This window comes from Myotis daubentonii, chromosome 13, assembly GCF_963259705.1.
Source record: "Myotis daubentonii chromosome 13, mMyoDau2.1, whole genome shotgun sequence".
In the NCBI taxonomy this organism is placed as follows: domain Eukaryota; kingdom Metazoa; phylum Chordata; class Mammalia; order Chiroptera; family Vespertilionidae; genus Myotis; species Myotis daubentonii.
In genome coordinates this window covers 12501733-12520892 of record NC_081852.1, presented here as the reverse complement: position 1 = coordinate 12520892, position 19160 = coordinate 12501733, and the positions used below count along the sequence as shown (strand labels likewise).

General features: G+C 43.5%; 1 protein-coding gene across 1 annotated transcript in view; it reads left to right on the top strand.

Moving 5' to 3' along the window:
- Positions 1–19160, top strand: part of NRG3 (neuregulin 3) — a 1052897-nt gene that overhangs the window by 238942 nt on the left and 794795 nt on the right. The gene's annotated exons all lie outside the window — the stretch shown is intronic.

Genomic DNA, 19160 nt, shown 5'->3' with positions numbered 1-19160 from the left:
AGAAAGATTTTAGATATAGACACGTTTACATACATGTTTGCACAGCATGCACCCCAAAACACCAGCTTCCAACAAGCCTTCTGGAGAAAGAAGTACAAACCTTTCTCACAGTACTGCATTTGCTCAGGAAATTGGACAGCTCCTCTTTAGAAATCTTTTCTGATTGAGGTTTATGAACCATACTAGAAATATTGACTGTAACTTTGTTTGCCCTGATTTGTGGCTGTGCTTAATCAAAATTACTTCTGGCTATTTCTACAAATCACATTTGTTTTGGAAACTTCTCTTTCATGACGAGGCATTAGAATATTGGCTTTAGCTGGGAGGATAAGGTCCTAAATAGCCAAGACTTGGTCCCCTCCTCTGACAGCGCCGTCACGTTGTGTTTGCTGGACTGACAGGAATTGAGATCCTTGAAAGGTAGCATCTTTTTGGAGGACTTGCTTATCTTCATGATGGCTCGGTTTTCTCTTGGAAAAAGGCAGACTCTAGTACAATCCATCAATCAGGTACCCTCCCCACATTCCTGCTTTTAACAGCAAAGATGGGTCAAGACCTAATCATTTAGTGCATCCCTTGCTGTATATGTGAGGGTGTGGAGGCCTGCAGCAGTCCCGTGGCTGCTCTTCCTACAGCTCCCTGCCCGTGTCCCCAGCCCTCGCTGACCCTCTGGGAGGCTGTGCACTCAGCTGGGAGCTAGAGCTGAGATGGTCTGGAAGCAAGTCTTCTCTCCGTTTCACCCAGAGCATCAACATCTCTTCACCGACACTGTGCAAACGTGGGGGCATCTTCAAGGGGCCCCTCCACCTATAACAGCAACTTCTCAATAGTGTGACATTTTGATTATGGAGCAGAATCAAATTATGTAATCAAATAAGGACATCAAGCATGATTGAGACTTGAATCAACGAACCCAAGAAGTCCAATAATTCTGAGTTGACCTTTGTGCTATTTTTAATGCAGCTGATTTGACAGGCAGTTCGAGAGACACCTGAGCCTTGTAACAGCCTATTTTCTGGATCCTGTTTGAGGGAAAATATCCCCTCTCTCCAGGTTGACCCTGCATAGGTCATTCCCGCTCCCATAGAACTAAGGCCTTTGGTCGCCTCCGGAGACTGGCTGTTCGTCTGGTGTAATGCCATAGGCTCCGAGAAGAACAGCTCCATGAGGCTCTCAAAAGTAAGGCCTGAAAGAGAATGAGAATGCTTCTATCAGGTTTATACTGGCTTCAGGAGTGGTTACCGGGTATTTGGCTTTGTTATACAAGAATTCTTTTCTGACATTTCTTGGTTGCCTCTCTAGTCTAGTGGACACGAGATATGGGACGCTGCTCAGTAACGCTTGTGACGGGCACATGCACCGAAGTGCTTGGGATGCTTTTGGGCAAACCAGCGCACGCTGACTCGAGAGGGCTTCTCATTACCTGCTGTCCTGCAGAGAACGCCTGTAGGTTCCCACAGCTCCAACTCCTGGGAAAGTCAGTTTTGACTGAAGTAAGTCGAATGTTTTCCCACAAGGCACCTCTGCCTGTCTGCCGCAATGAATTCTTGTAAATCAAATTTCATATGATTAGGTATTTTTACACCTCATCACTGATTAGCCTCAACAAATTGGATTCTCTACATCCAGAAATGAAACAAAAGTGACTACGCCATCCTAAAACTGTGACTGGTTACGGTGGCCAGGCGATTTGTCCCTTATACTGTGACATGCGATATCCTTTTGTTCCCAGACCACAAGAAGAGACCCCCATGGAGCGAGAGAGTTCATCTTTAATAGTTAAGTTTAAAATTAAAGTCAACTTAAATATTAATTCTTAAATAGCCCTCTGGTTTCCTGAGTAGCTAACAAAGCACTATTTAGCTCTTAAATAGCTTTTTATAGACTTTACAGGAATAGGAAATGCTATGGATCAACATTTAATTTAAAACTACTAATGCTTTCAGATACCCCATTTTAAATGTTAGTTCTGGGGGGGAGGTTAAAAGTGACATTTACTTTTTTGGGGCATAAGTAGAGGATGAGGATCTCATAGAAGTACATTTTCAAATAAAGCTTGCCCATTTAAGAGTGTATATTTCTATTTCAAATGTTTCTGAAGTAAATCTTTCTAAAATATAATTGTACAAGCATTTCCCTTTGTAAACAAAGTGTTTCATGTACATATAACTCTTCTTAATGCCTCATGGCGCGAAGCCCAAATGAGTCCTGGTATCTGGGAAAGGTAGACTTGGAGCTCTTCCAGAACTCACCTTTAAGAGTAATTTCCTATAGGAAATTGTTTAGCTCCTCCAGAGAGAGATGACTGTGGCCTACATGGAACCCTCAATTTCTCCACGCAGTCTCCTTGCTTAGCGCCTGACCCCGTCTGTACTGTGGTTTCTGTGTACATCTGTCTACTCTTCCTCCTCCTGGCAGCTCAGCCATTGTATCTCACTTATATTTTCCATCTCCGGGCCTGGGTCTGGTACCTGGCAGCTCTCTCCCGGGGGAAGTTAACTGATGGGCAGAGAGTGTACTCTGAACTCTATGAGCCTCCTTCACTTTTAAAACCCTCATATGGGGTTCTCTTATGTTTTCATTCCATTCTTTTCAAATTTGTTTTATGTAACTTGGTTTTCGTCTGGAGTGATGATGTGAAGCTTGGGGAGTTATGAAGTGTGTGTGTGTGTGTGTGTGTGTGTGTGTGTGTGTGTGTGTGTGGTGGGGGAAGCCATGCCTTGTCCCCCTAGACATAATAGTCTGCCCTTTGAGGCGGTTCCCATGGGAGACTCCTCTTCTTTTACCCAGTGGGACCCTTACCCAGAGGGTCCTGTTCAGGAGCTCCAGGGACACCCCACAATCAGAAGGCAGAGCTAGCAGGAACCCCTCCTGAACCTTGTGGAGTTTTGTAGCATCATATGCCCCCTCCTGGATGACCCTGACTTTTAGCTCTTGTCTGCATATCTGCATTATGCCTGTGTTCCTTCTTTTCTTTTCTTTTCATTGTCACCCTGCGTTCTGATTTCAGCTTCATTGCTTGATGATTCAGTTTTCAGTTCCTCTGTTTGCTCAAGTATAAACACGGCGTTGCAAAGATTAAATGAGTTAGTGGATACAAGGTGTTAAGAAGAGGGCCAGTCTCATCACTAGACAGGGATGTGAGCTCGCCTGCTGCTATTACCATGCAGTCAAGCTTCCAGTGCTCACTTTCTGACCTTCTGCCACTGTCCTTGGATTTGCTCCCTTGACCTTCCAGTAGCTGAAACCTGAGATCAGCCCATTGGTTTTAGTAAGTCTCTGAGGCCAGGTGACTAGGCTTTTCGTAAGGACATCTTTTTGGAAAAGCTAAGAGAAATCTATAGGAGCCTGGTGCACACATATTTTTAGCTTGGGTCTTAGCCATCCTGAGGCCTTCTTTTTTCTTTCTGATTCATGCCTGTTAAGTGTAGTTAAAGTTGCCAAAAAGTGATCTTTTTTGATAAGTAAGAGAGGTGAGATCATGTTAAATTAGGAATCAGAGTCAAGAAAAGATGAAAAGCTTTATTTAGAATGGGGTTTGGACTGAAAACGGCTGGATCTCTTTCTTTTTTCATAGTGTGAGAAATGCAGGCACAAGTTTGAAATAGAACTAGTTAAACATTTATTTTAGCCCAAATGGAGAAGAGCAGAGAGCCACCCTCTTCCCGGACCCGGGCGTTTATCTTTAGGATGTAAAAAGAAAGTGGGAGACTGCATGACCTTGTTTTCGCTAAAAATTTTCCTTGTGTTTTCTTTCTTTCTGGCCCTTTTGAGGGGGCATCATGTGCATTTTTAATGCTGAAAATAGAAAATATTTTTTGCAGTAGGCATGGAAAGATTTAAAAAGAGCATCATAGCATATGCAAATATGTTAGAGAATATAAACAGTTGAGTGTTAATGAACTTGTTCTCCATAGTTACAGAACCTCATAGGCTAATCATGTCCAGAATCAAGGTTACACTTTGACTGGTCCTTCAAACGGCTTCCCTCTCTGTGGGCCACACGTGCAAACACACTTGGTTATCAGGCAAAACTCTCAACTTAATCTCCTGCTCAAAGGCAAACTGAGTTTGTGTTTTAAAATATTTATTTATCCATCCAATCTATCCATCACCTATCATCTATCCATTCTACCTATCTACCTGAATTTTTTTTTTTAACGGTACTTACACAAAGTTTTACACAGGCCATAGAAATGATGGGAGGTTTTATCTACCTGGCTCTTTTAGTCTACACAGCAGTCACATTGGACAGGCATTATTACCCTCATGTTACAGATAAAGAACCTGAGGTGTAAAGAATATAAATAATTTACCCAATTTCTTAGCCAGAAAGGGGTGAAGTGAGAACTAGGAGCTAGACCTTGCGGGCCTAGAGAGTTTGTGTTCTGACTACTCACTACCTAAGAGCATTATATAAAGATTGTCCTAAATTAGTGATTTTTTTCCAAAAATGACCACTTGAAGATTGACAAGTCCATTCATGCGTCTTTCCTTGTTTACTAATTTTACCAACTTTTTTATGTTGAGAAAGTAATGTCAGGCTGGGACAGGGTGAAAAGTCTTGTGTTACTAGTATTTCCATAGTTTGGGGTGCCAGCGCTGTCCCTCCTTCCTGCAGTCCTTGAGTAGAAGTGATGTGGTTGCAGAGGGAGGGGCTGGAGAAAGAGTCCTGTGTTGTTTGTCAAGAATTCCACCTCTGTTGTAAAGAAAGATGACTTAATTACTTCCTAAATGAATGACTGATTTTAATGTAAATGAAAGTATTATTTTAAAGAAAGATGGATTATCATGTTCTATTGGAAAATAACTTCTTGCCTGAAATGAATCAGCCCGCTCAAGAAGCAATGATATATATATATATATATATCATCTTCTCCACAGAAAATTTGAGCCATTTCTTCTGTAGTAAGTGACCCAGTAAAAATGCTATATATACCCCAGGTTCTCTCCCACTCTATAGGTGATGAGGCAGTAGCATGACTCAGCCTCGTGAGGACAGGGGACCCAGGAAAATAGTTTCTTTTTCTGGATTTGGACTAAATTTCTGAATTTCTTTAAAAGATTTAGGCTATTTAAAATGGGTAGTAATATTTAATCTACGCCTCATATACAGGAAATAAATCTTTCTGTAAGTCAGGTTCCGGCTGTCACAGGGGTCACCAATGAGCTCATTAACTGGGGTCCACTGAGAGATCTGAAACTGTATGGTGTATGATGCCCCCTTAGCCTCTGTTTTCCTCTTCACTCAGAGAATTATGTAAGTTAGTTTTTAGATTTACCTTTGAACACTTATGTCTAAAGAAGGTGTTAAGCAATATTTAAATGTACTACCTGGAAATAACACCGTTAGCAGTCAAAATTGAGTTGATTCTTTTTTCAGGACCGAACTGCGCAGAAACAACAAGTTCAGCTATTCATATAAATGTGTAAAGGTTTGATTGACATTCCCGAGGACTGATATTGAGTGCCATGGAGTCAGTTGCCAAAAGACATGGGTTCAGGGCCGTCAGTGTGCTTCCTACCACCCCTCCTCTGCCCGTGGGGAGGCTCCTAACTACTGGTCTGGATTCCTGCAGCTACCTCCTAACTCATTCGTGCATTTCTTTCTTCTTCCACTTCCACTTTCTTCTCTCACTGCAGTAGTGGGTGCAGCCAGCTTAATTTAGCTGCTACGATGCAGCACAGATAAAATATGTGCAGGAGCACCCATTGCATCCTCACTGCTGTGTAGGCACATTTGTCTCCATCACTTAAATTGCTCTACAGATAGTCCCAACCAATATTCTACAGCTGCTCTCTGCTTCAGTGACATGGAACCATCTGCTCTGTGTCCCTCCAGCAAAGCCTAAATCCCACCGCCAAGCTTTGGCTTGACGGCAGGGCACCCCTCCCCCCTCACTGGCTCCCATGGCACCTTGTAGTTAACTTCTGGAGGCTGTGCCCAATTCCACCCAAATTTCCGAAGTGTTCTCAGGAGCTGTATGACAGAGGGGCAGGGACATGGACTCTGGAATTAGACTGAAAGGCACACACTGGTTCTTCCACTGTATCTGTTAGTGATTAAACTGCAATGTCTTGGTTCTTCAGTTCTAAACTTGAGGGAAAGAGTTCCCTCTTCCAGATAAGTCAGGGCATGTTCTTCATGGAGCGCTTGCCATGCAGTTGGAGTGATGAAGGGTCGAGTCCTGTTTCCTTCCCAACAAACCCAAGTTTTCCTCACTGTGTTTATGTCTTTTGATGTAACCATAAAACTGCATCATGTTATATGAACTTTGTATTACAGAGCATAGTACCTTGGGTCTCTCCTGATTTTACTGGATCACCACGTAAACTCCCCTTGCAGGGATATGACACATGTTTCACTTCTCTAGATGTTCTGCAAGCCCATAGCATGGCAGGCCCTTAATAAATGTTAATTGAATAGAACTACAGTCTATTCATGGAGGGAGTGGACAAAAATCTTGGACTCTAGAAACAAGTTGCCTGGATTTTCATTCCTGAACTATCTCCAACTCGCAGTATGGCCTTGAGTAATTACTTAAACCTCTTTGTGCTTCAGTTTTCTCATCTGCAAAATGAAGCTAATGCCATTGCCTCTTGAGTTGTGTGGGAAGCAAATGAATTGCTTCATGTAAAATATTTAGAATAGTGCTTGGCATGGAGTAAGTGCTGTAATATCAATATTGTGTTTAATGATAACTGATTAAAAACCTTTGTCCTTAGCCCTGGCTGGTTTTGCTCAGTGGCTAGAGCGTCAGCCTGCGGACTGAAGGGTCCCAGGTTCGATTCCGGTCAGGCGCATGTATCTTGGTTGCGGGCACATCCCCAGTGGGGGGTGTGCTTGAGGCAGCTGATCGATGTTTCTCTCTCATCGATGTTTCTGGCTCTCTATCCCTCTCCCTTCCTCTCTGTAAAAAATCAATAAAAATATAAACAACAACAACAACAAACCACCTTGGTCCTTAGTCCTTTCTTACACCGAACTTCTCCCACAGGTGAGGCACTGCCTTTCCTCATCGCGCTCAGAAATAACCATCTCCTAGGCCACTCATGTCACGTTTTTCCCCCTGGCATTTGGAGTTTGCTGCTGGCATGCTTTGCGTTGCTTTGCTTGCTTTTGCTCGTGCCACAGACACGTGAGTAGTAGGACTCAGGAGCTAATTTGTTAGAATGTTTTTGCTCATTAGTTTCCCTTCACAGAAATGTGGTCAAACTTGGCCTTTGTGCTGTCTGATGCTCATTCTGTTTCCCTTCTATTATCTTTCAGTAATGAGGGTTGAGTGTCTTGCCTTTCTCTCCTACCTCAGATTTTCAGGTGACATTGTACAAGGGCAACTCTAGCCAATGGCTTGTGTGTCTAGCCAATTATGTGATTGTTATTCCTGGCCACTGCTCTCTGCATTCCTGTCACCCTCTGATCCTCGTATGCTGGCCGGGGTGAGATCAGAGGACACCCGGCAGTCTCCAGTACCAAGGGTTATTCTATTGAGAGGAAATTTGTCATCCAGAACATGTGTCCTATCACTTACTTCTTGTGAATTCTTATAACTCTCATGAAGTCCATGAGTTGCAAACTCATATTTCCACTTCCAAAACCCAACCTCTTTTCACTACATGATATCCGCTGCCATCATGACTTCTCTTTCCTTCCCTCCCTCTCACCTTCTGCACCTCTGCCCTCCTATCCAAATCCACTCAGCCCAGATTTCTCTAGACTAGATGAGGTCCTGGGCCAAAGATCACTTTGAGGGCTAAAGACAGCTAAAAATCAAAGTGGAAAACTGGTAAAATGGAGATACATGGGATTATTGCAAACTTTGGCACCACGATTATCTTTGTGGTCATGTGCTTTAATGTACTACTATGTGGAATTATTTTATTATTATTATTTTTTAATCCTCACCCAGGGACATGTTTTTTTTTTTTAATTGATTCTAGAGAGAGAGAGAGAGGAAGGGAGAGAGAGAAACATTGACTGGTTGCCTCCCATAATCCACGCCAACTGGGGATTGAACCCACAACCTTTTGATGTACAGGACTGTGCTCCAACCAACTGAATCACCTAGACAGGGCTGTGTGGAATTGTTTTTATGACTTAATGAGCAACATACGCAGAGCACTTAGCATGGCATCTCACACATACAAACATGGTTCAGTCATTAAAATATTTATTATTAGAAGTATTTGGAGATAATTATAATATTTGGGATCTCAATAGTATAAACATCACCATTTTCTTTCTCTCCCTTGAACTCCAAAGACACTCATTTCATCCCCAAAAGAACACACCTTGCCTCTGCTTATCATTTTTTTTTTAATCCCTGCCCTACTCCCGCTCCAGATACCAGGTGCCAGCCTTGTGTGAGTGTTTAGGTTGTTAAGTTGAAAGCACAGAGGATCGTGGAGCCCACCTTTCCTTAGCTTCCCTTCTTTCACTGTGAGCACCTGGTTACTGTTCGGTGAACCAGACTTCACACTTTACAGTCAGCATGATCACCCTGTGAATGACAGGTACCGGCATCTTCTTCCAATACCTCTTTCCTTGTTCCTGGGGATTGCCCTTAAACAACCTTCCTGGGGATGAAGGGGAACATGAAACTAAGACTTAAGAGTTCAGTTCTTCTTCTTCCAACACTCTGTTCTTCCATCTGCTGGTCCCATTAGTTTCTAAGGAAGTCCACATCTAGCAAATGGAGGCCCTATCATTCCAAAATAATAGCTCTTAACCTTGGCTCTACAGTGGAGTCCTCTGGAAGGTATGGAAAATCTGGATGCCTGGGCCCTACTTCCAGGGCTTCTGATTTAATTGGTCTGGAGTGTGGCCGGAACATCTGGTTTTTGTAAACTAGAAAGCAGCAATCCATATTAAATACTTTTTTGTTTTGATCTCTGGGGTTATCTACATTTGTAGAGGGAATTATTTCAAAACCTATCTTAACACTTCAGTTGTGCATATTAGAGGGTTAGATGCTTTTCCCAGGCTCAGTAGGACTGTTCAGATGCTGTTTTCAGTAACCATCCATCCAGTCCTTCATTCATTTCAAGATCTAACTTAGATAACAGTCTGGGCAAAGCAGAACTGCAGCGAGTTGGCTTTTGAATTGATGATCCTTGGTTTCGAATCTAGCTTCTTGGGCAAGAGATGTAAACTCCTTGTGCTTCTACAACACATTTTCAAAATAGCATTAATAGGGGTGCAGCAATGATTAAATTAAATTAGGTCTATTTTGTGAGAATCCACATGGGATCCTTATCTGGGATAAAACTTGCATTGGGAGGAACCCAATACGAAGGCCCTCAAGAATATATATTTCCAATCTTAAAATTAGTATCTACAGAAATGTGTAATAATTTTGGATGTCAATAAATGTTTTCTAAGGCAAAAAAAGGACTTGATGTAATCTGTTTTTTCTGGTGGCCTTGCTATTCATCACAGACCATTTACCTGACACAGTGAAACATCATATCATCCAATAATGGCTCAATTCTCAGCCTCTCAATAGACCAATCATCATCCCCATTTGACAAACACATTTTACTCAGAAATGACATCAAAATGCAGTATTTTTCTTGTCATGCTGAACTATGCCGTGCTTATGGATGCCCTAATATGCTCAGTATTCATTGCCCTTTTACTTGTTCCCACCCTTTTGCTGTCAAATCATCATTATTTATTTAATAAACTGACAACGATGAAAGAAATATTACCATGGGCTGTGAGACAAGAAATGTCCTTTACTGTCATCAATTTCATTTAGATGACAGAGGCAACTTCTTTGCCATGACTTTATGCAATGTTATGTTGTGCAGGTGGACAGGTGTGTGTGTGTGTGTGTGTGTGTGTGTGTGTTCTATCTTATAAAATTAATTTCCAAATATAGACTTTTAAGTACTGTTCTGAGAGTAAACAGACTTTGCAAACTTTTGTTTATTATATTCTATGGGCATTACTTTAATTCCCTAATATACACACCTGAAATCAAATCTACACTATTTTGACTAGATCTAGTTATCTAACAAATCATGGTTTTGCATTTAACATTTCTTTCAAAAATTGATAAGAATCATCGTTCTTGTTTGTAAAGGTATTTTTTGAAGAAGCTCTCCAGTATGTGCTACCTCAGCAACCTGAGATTTCTAGGCATTTAACCTAGAAAAACACCTCGCGTCTACCCATCCCTTCCCCTGCCTTTTCTCTTCAACCTTTTCTCATAAGGGGGATATGGTTTTATCATATATATTTTTCTTTTTCTTCTTCTCTGCATCCCATGTTCTAGAACAGTGGTTCTCAACCTTCCTAATGCCGCGACCCTTTAATACAGTTCCTCATGTTGTGGTGACCCCCAACCATAAAATTATTTTCGTTGCTACTTTATAACTGTAATTTTGCTACTGTTATGAATCGTCATGTAAATACCTGATATGCAGGATGTATTTTCATTGTTACAAATTGAACACAATTAAAGCATAGTGATTAATCACAAAAACAGTATGTAATTATATATGTGTTTTCCGATGGTCTTAGGCGATCCCTGTGAAAGGGTCGCTCGACCCCCAAAGGGGTCGCGACCCACAGGTTGAGAACTGCTGTTCTAGAACCTTTTACTTATTACCTTCCCAGAAATATCACTCTCTCCCTCACCTTGATCTTCGATCTTTCCCTCTCTTCTCTCTTCGAGATCAGTCACTCTAACCAGTTAAACCAAATGACTAAAATCCTACCTATACCCCACATTCTCCTCTAGCTGCCTGCCCTTTCTTCATAATGTGTAGATTTAAAAAAATTTCATACAATATTTGGAGTTCAGAAATTATTTGCATAAGTAATTATTAAAGTATGCTAATGCCATTCATTGCCTTTCCATCACTTAGTAGTTTAAATATTTTATTTTAAGTAATTTTAAATTTATAGATTTTCAAAGATAGTACAAAGTTGTCTTTTATTCTGTTCACCCTGCACCCCTTAATGTGACCAACATAGGGAACCATGTTCCCCAGATCAGCTAAAACATGATATTGTTACAATAGGACTAACTAAACCACAGGCTTTGTTTGGGTTTCACCGATGCCCTTATTCTGTTTCAAGACCCCTACATTTAATGTTTTAATTAAATTTCCACATTGCATTTAGAATTTCCACATTGCATTTAGAATTCTAGACTTTTTCATCTTTATCTTCACTTCAGATCTCCACCCAGAGATCACTCATTCCTTCCCTGGTGACACCTCCCTGCTCATCCTCCTGTTGCTGGCAGCCTCTCTCTAACTTCTTGTGCCGGTTTCTCCTCCAGCACTGAAAGATTGAGATGGTTTAGAGCCTGGTCCTTGTTCCCCCTCCTTCCATGCTATTCACTCCTGTCAGCCAGTAGTCAGTCATATGGCTTTAAATGCCACTAGTATGCTGGTTCCTCCCAATGCATATTGTAGTCTAGACTTATTTTTACACAGTTTAGATCCATGTATCTATTGTAACATCTCCATTCCTCAGATTATTGGACTCAGCGTAGGTGTGTCCGGGATCAAATTCACTTCAGATCTTCTCTCCCCAAATTCCTCCTCTTCCAGTGTCCCCTGCTCACAAGCTCAGGCAAACATATGGTGCTCATTCTTCTCCCAGACAGCGCACGCCCAGGCCCGTACTCATCCCTCCTGGACATTGTCCTGCAGAGCCCACCTTTCCTGATCTTCATTGCTCCGTACTTGGTGATGTCACCGGCAGGTCCCTCTGGGCTGGAGCAGGCTCTGTAACCTCCGTGGGAGAAACAAGTTTTTCTCTGTTTAGAAATGAATCTGTTGGTATCACAAGGTTATTGTTTTCAAAAGGACTATTCAAGGGAGAAAAATAAGATGAAGTATCTTAATTATAGTGAACATAAAATTTATTGTCCAAACAAGGACATTTGAGTGGAACGGAGCTATTAGTAATTATTTGAAGTTAAAGCCATGAAGCAGTTTGGCCATAAGTAGCCTGGGGTGATTATCACCTAGATCTTCATATTTTTTTTCACTGAAAAGTAAATTTATGCCACAAATGAAAATGTAGACTTACTGAATTAAGGTAGTAACTTCTTAGGTAGTGAATTAAGTATCCACAATGCTGTCATATACATAACCATTCAGAAAAACAAGCTCAATTTTCCTTAACAAACAGGAACTAATCCCAATTGTACACATATAGTGAATACTAGAGGTCCGGTGTATGTATTCGTGCACTGGTGGGGACCCTTGGCCTGGCCTGCATCCTCTTGCAATCTGGGACCCCTCTGGGGATGTCAGAGAGCCAGTTTTGGCCCGATCCCTGCAGGCCAGGCTGAGGGATCCCGCCAGTGCACGAATCTGTGCACCGGACCTCTAGTATGCATATAAGATCTTTGGTTAATCTCTCCCCGTCCTCCTCCTTCCCTCTGAGATTCATCAGTCTGTTCCATGTTTCCATGCCTGTTTGTTGAGTGTCTTGCCCCCTGGTGGTCAGTGAGCATCATAGCTACTGGCTGAACAGTTGCTTAGCTTTTATATATATATATATACTAGGGGCCCGGTGCACGAAATTCGTGCACTGGGTGTGTGTGGGGAGGGGAGTGTCCCTCAGCCCAGCCTGCCCCCTCTCACATACTGGGAGCCCTCAGGCGTTGACCCCCATCACCCTCCAATCGCAGGATCGGCCCCTTGCCCAGGCCTGATGCCTCGGCCAGAGGCGTAGACCCCCATCACCCTCAGATCGCCTGATCGGCCCCTTGCCCAGGCCTGACGCCTCCGCCAGAGGCATAGACCCCCATCACCCTCCGATCGCCTGATCGGCCCCTTGCCCAGGTCTGACGCCTCCGCCAGAGGTGTCAGGCTTGGACAGGGGACCCCTATCTCCCCCTGATCACTGACTCTGGCCCCCGCCCAGGCCTGAGGCCTCTGGCCCAGGAATCATGCCTGGGCAGGGGACCCCCATCTCCCTCTGATCGCTTGCTCCACCCCCCGCCCAAGCCTGACGCCTCTGACCCAGGCTTCAGGCCTGGGCAAGGGGACCATCATATCCCCCCAATCCCCGGCTCCGCCCCCCACCCAGGCCTGATGCCTCGGCCAGAGGAGTTGACCCTCATCACCCTCCGATCACCAGTCACCGGATCGGCCCCTTGACCAGGCCTGAGGCCTCCGGCAGAGGTGTCAGGCCTGGGCAGGGGACCCCCAGCTCCCTGTGGTTGCAGGCTCCGCCCCTGCCCAGGCCTAACGCCTCTGGCCTAGGCATCCGGCCCGGGCAGCGGGGACCCGCAGTTGCAGCGGCCCTGCGATCGTGGGCTCTGCTTTAGGCCCAGGCAAGGGACCCCTAGCTCCCGGGACTGCCAGCTTCGACCGTGCCCAGCTCCCATCGCTGGCTCCACCCCTACTTCCTGCTATCACTGGCCAGGGCGGCAAAGGCGCCTGATTCTCCGATCATGGCTGGGGGGCAGGGCAAAGGCGGCCCCAGGGCTGCCTTTGCCTTGCCCCCCAGCTCTTAGCTCCCCCCTGGGTTTCCAATCACTGTCAGTGGCAGGGGGCTTCTTCCTGCTTTCCCTTTCGCCTCCCTGCATTGTGCCTACATATGCAAATTAACCGCCATCTTGTTGGCAGTTAACTGCCAATCATAGTTGCAGGTAATTTGCATATAGCCCTGATTAGCCAATGAAAAGGGTATCGTCATACGCCAATTACCATTTTTCTCTTTTATTAGATAGGATATGTAGATTGAGGTGATTATAGCTTTGATGTCAAAGGTTACATTTCATATAAGATGCAAAACAAAGCACAGCAAACAAGAGCTGGGTGGACAGAACCAGACTTGCATAGCAGATCTGTGCAGTACACCCCCCATCCAGAAAGCCTAGTGTATGGTCACAAGGCACACACAGTATCCGGGGATTCAATTTAAATTAGCACCGTATATACAGTGGGGCCTTGACTTACGAGTTTAATTCGTTCTGAGACCAAGCTCGTTAAGGAGCTCGTTAACTCAAATTACTCTGTCAACTCAATGCAAAAAATCGGCCCAGAGACAGCTGGTATCTCAAAAAACTCATTAGTCGGGACACTCGTAAGTCAAGGCCCCACTGTAGTCTGATTAAGGCTATTTGTTCTTTGCCCCCTTATGGAAATTGGCACATACATATTCTTTGACGTCGAAATACTGAAGAATAAATCTCGGGCTGCCTCTCTGAACAGGCGTTTAACCTGTCTGTGCTGCTCATTTCCTCTGTTTATTCCGCTCGCTTCATAGGATGTCAGGGATATTTAACGGGATACTGTGTGTGAGTTCTTGCCAGTTGTAGGTTTTACGGAAAGTGTTATTATACCAGCGGCAAGCGCAGGCCTTACTTTACTTATTCATAAAAGCCGAGGCTGGGTCCGCAGTTGGTCGTGCAGGAGAGCATGCTGGTCCCGTGATGAAGTGGAGACAAGGCCTTGTTTCAGTCTTCTTCCTGGTAGTGATCTCAAAGGCTTGAGGGAAATGGCAGACCCTGCGTGGCCACTACTGTAGTTGGAAAGTTGTTTGGAATTCCTGTTCAATCCCGGAGCAAAAATGAGCTTTTCCTAAGTCTCCATGACCTGGCTCTGACACTCGGAGGAGGCGTCTGAACCAGGTAGCTTCAGTTCCTTGCAGAGAGGGTGCGCTAGGTACTGGTGGGCAGCTGTGCTGACCTCTCCTCCACTCAGTAGGATACTGAAGGTCAGAAAGCAAACTCATCCTAGCTTGTTTGGCTCAATGGATAGAGCGTCGACCACAGACCAAAGGGTCTTGGGTTTGATTCTGGTCAAGGGCAAGTACCTCCGTTGAAGGTTCAATCCCCGGCCCTGGTTGAGGCGCATGCAGGAAGCAATACAATCAATGTGTCTCTCTCACATCGATGTTTCTCTCTCTCTGCCTCTCCCCCTCTCTTTCATTCTCTCTAAAAATCAATGGGAAAAACATCCTCAGGTGAGGATTAACAAAAAAATAAAAAATAAAAAAGAGAAAACAAAAGAAGGAAGAAAACAGCAAACGTAGTGCCAATGAACAGGCTTGCGGAGTGCAGTCGGACACCTGCACCCAGGGGTGGAATCCGTTCTCATCATAAGGCACACTTAGTTTTCTTCTGGCTTCGTTTGTTGGTTGACTGCTCTAACTTGATGAAAATTAGCAATTTTTAGAGTGTGGTGAGAAAAGCAGAACTGTGACTTATGCTCTGTAATGTACAGAGCCACCTTCCTGTTCTCCAGTATAAGCCTCAACTTTTCATTCTCCTGAGAAGTTTGGAGCTGCCTTCTCTCCTAGCCACGCTCTCTCCAAATATACAATCTCTTCTGTGATACGCATGCCTAGGTCAGATGTGTAATATCAAATCTTCGATATCTCTTTGCACACAGGGATTTTGGGAACTTGCTTGCAAAAATGCACAGTAAACGTGAGTAGAAGGGGTGAGTGGTGCCCTTTGCTCCTCTTCACTTGGTGCCAGGACATCTTGGAGCAGCTTGTCCCACCTGCCCCAGCCTGGCCAGAACGGGCTGTTAGGCCTGCAGTGTCCGCCCAGGCTCCCATGACAACAGTTCAGAACACACCCTATCCGGAGGCACAGCCAAGTGTCCCCACCCTCTGCACACCTCTCCCCTGCCTCCTACAGTGCTCAGGGCTCCACTCAGAGGCTAGATAAAGGACAGACAGAGTATCTGTCCCCTTCATCATCAGCAATTTGAGGGTTTCATTCTCAACTCATAGACTTGTTTTGCTGGAAAAAGCCTCAAAAGAATCCATTTAAATACTGGGAATTCACGGATGGGGAAATTGAAGCTCATAGAAGGATAGTGCCCTGGCCAGGGTCATAGCGTTAATTAATGATGCAGCTGGACTCAGGTTCCAGTACTCAGTCGCCGGTGGCCTTCCTCCCACACAGCAGTGTAATATCTGCTGGGCAGACCCAGCTCCAGACACTCCTTATGAATAATGCACCATCATTTAAGACTCAGTGCATAATGGCTTTACATGTATTTCCTTTATTGATCATTATTAATATTTTAGTGCTATTTCATTTTTACTAAGAGCTTTATCAGAAATGGCTCTGCATGTCTTAGAGATCTCATCTTAAAAATGTTTTGAAAATCTCAATTTGGGGCATGAATATGGAAGAGATGCTTTTCAGTCGTTGTTAGAAAATGACATATGAATTCCTTATATTAAAACTCTCACTTTCTGTGCTCCTTCCCTATCAGTGCCTCCATCCTACCCTCCTACCCCCCCCCCCACACACACACAGCATGTTGGGGGTTAGATTATGATAAGGAAATGCCTTTTACATGTCTTGTGGCGTGAATGGATTTACGGTAGTTCTTCAATTCTACGTTGAACAGATTTTCAGAGAACATTACGTATTCTTTATCTTGACATTTCTGATGCCCATCGTTTTGATAACCTTTGAGTCATAGATTGTTGATTAAAAATACCTTATATGCCCCTGACTCAAAACATACTCAGCAACATTTTTAAGAGCTTATTTACATTTTCAGTTTCTTCACTCCTTTCCTACAAGGAGTCTGAGCAAATAAATTAGCCTTTCCACCTTGACTTCACAATAGGGGCTGAGCCATTCAGCCAATAACAAGCGTGTCCATGATACAAGCACACCCGCATATGCTGTCATTTAATTTGCATACACTTGGGCTCTCCAAACATGCCGCACCGTGTTCTCTGTGCACCGTGTCCCTGCAGCACCCATGCTGCAGTGCAGGAAGCTCATTGCATCTCAGTCTCCAGAGTTTCTGACTCTGTGATATGCCTGGTCAGTTTAAAGCTGGCCTTAAACCTCCCTTTATCCTGTCCCTGATCTCCATTATGGATTTTGAATTTCAAACCTGTGAGGTCATCGCATGCCTGTAAGTAAGATTTGTAGAAAAAAAAGGGGGTGGTAGATAAGCCCCCTTGAGATTCCAGTCAGGATTGGGCTATTAGAACCCACACCCTGATCAGGCCTTCATGTTGTGAAACGATAAAATGGGATATCTGAACCCAGATTAAGCTCCTAGTATTAACCAAAGGCATGAGATATTGCTACCCTTATGCTTTGGATGATTTTCACTGTTTTTAAGGAAAAATGCAAACACAGCTCCAGCTAGCACATTTCCTATATTTGAGCAAATCTCATGATAAATAAATAGGTTAGTGCAGGAATTGATGAAGTTCTGCAGCTGCTTTTGGGGCAGAAATCACTGTCTGGTGGCCCCTCTGATTAATAATTTTGACACATTAATAAACAGTTCAGATGATGGCTCCTTAGCACTAATTGATCTGAGAAAATGGCCATTAGTGAGATTGAAATAACAGAATTCATGTCTATTCAGGATCATTTGTGCAAAAATAACTTAGGTCGCGGCATCCAAAAGATTGGAGCGAGCGGCAAGCACTCCATGCCTGGGGGTGCGAAGTCACAGATTGCAGACTGACTGTCAAGGGTTCGTATGTAATGGGTTGAAGTTAAAACATCAGAATCTACTTTATTCTGCAGCCAGTTGGCGCTCTCTTCATCTAACGCAATGAGTCCCATCCTTCACCGGGATAAGTAAAGCCAGTCAAAATTTCAATTTAAACTCTTGCTATTTTCTCATCACTTACAAATGGATAAATCAGTAAAAGCAAAACAAAACAGCAATCAGCTTTCTGCCATTTGGCCCTTTGAATTTTAGTTCAATTTCCTACCGGCCTCAGTAGCTGATCGTATACAGTTTTCTAGATTCTCTCAAACAGAACTCAGTTACCTAGATTTTGTTTATATATATTGATTTCAGAGAGGAAGGGAGAGGGAGAGAAAAACAGAAACATCACGGATGAGATAGAATCATTCATCCGCTGCCTCCTGCACACCCCCTACTGGGGATCAAGCCTGCAAGCCAGGCATGTGTCCTTGATCAGAATCCAACCCGGGACCCTTCAGTCCTCAGGCTGATGCTCTATCCACTGAGCAAAACCAGCTAGGACTACCTAGATTTTTTTTATCCAAATATTTTTTCAATTAATAATGTGCGTGTGAGTGTGTGTGCATGTATTTTGTTTTGTTTTACAGACCCACCACCTGTACTTATTTGAAAACATTTTTTTTTCCAGGGGAAGAAAACTTAAAAAAATGCGAAATGTCCGAATGTAGGACACATTCAATATGAAAGAAATAAAGATTAATCACTTTAAACAGCCAAAGTCCAAGTTGCCTCATTGCCGTGGCCCACCAATAAAGAGATGCCCCTTCACAGGAAAGCAGACAAGACCATGTGCTGCCGTCCTTGGCCTTGGCCACTCTGTTCCTGGAAAGATGTTTCAGACAGTGCCTACTTTATTATGGATCTGAAACACAGTAATAAATAAAGCTGAAGTCCACGTAAGGAAAATCCAAGGGCGAAGTGGAGATTTATTTCTGAGTAACTGGGGGTGCTTTCTGGTTAGAAAGCAATGGCTCTGTGGGGCGGACACTGCTTCTAATTAGCAAGCTTCTGAAATATGGCTTCTCGCTGAGCAGAATGGCCATTCCAGGCAGAACTGCAGCTTAAGCAGTGCATTCTTGTTTCTGGTTATTAATTTGCATTTAAGATGCATCAAAGTCATTAATTTCCTGAACCAACATGGCAAATGTAGAGCAGTTAAGTTTATAAATGACACTCTCATGCTTCCATATATTTGTCCTTAATGACATTATATCACATGAAAGATTCTAATTTCCTTGTAGTTGATGGAACTGGTGACATTAGGGTGCTGGGACTGTGGTAGCATTTGCTGCTTTAATTGTACTGAACTGACTAAATGCAAGTAGCTTATTAATAAAGCTTGCTGCTACCTCCTCATTGTCCTGGCTGTAAACTATACAGCTATTTTTTTAGAGGCATCAGGCTTTCTTAATATTATGACAGTTACACTACTGTTGAAGTCTTTAAGAAAAAAATAAATATGCTAATAACATTCTGAAGTAACATTCTGGAAGGGACTAACTCTAGCCAAAGTGAGTAGCACAGCACACAAAAAATATGTGTAATTTTCCCCCTGGGGTTTCCATTTATGAGAAGATAGGGAAAGCATTGCACCCACAAATATTCAAAAGAATTCACAACTTGCTGCATACTTAGTTTAAGAATGCCTCATGTTTCAAGGTTAAGCAAACATTAAGGCAGTGTGCAATGAT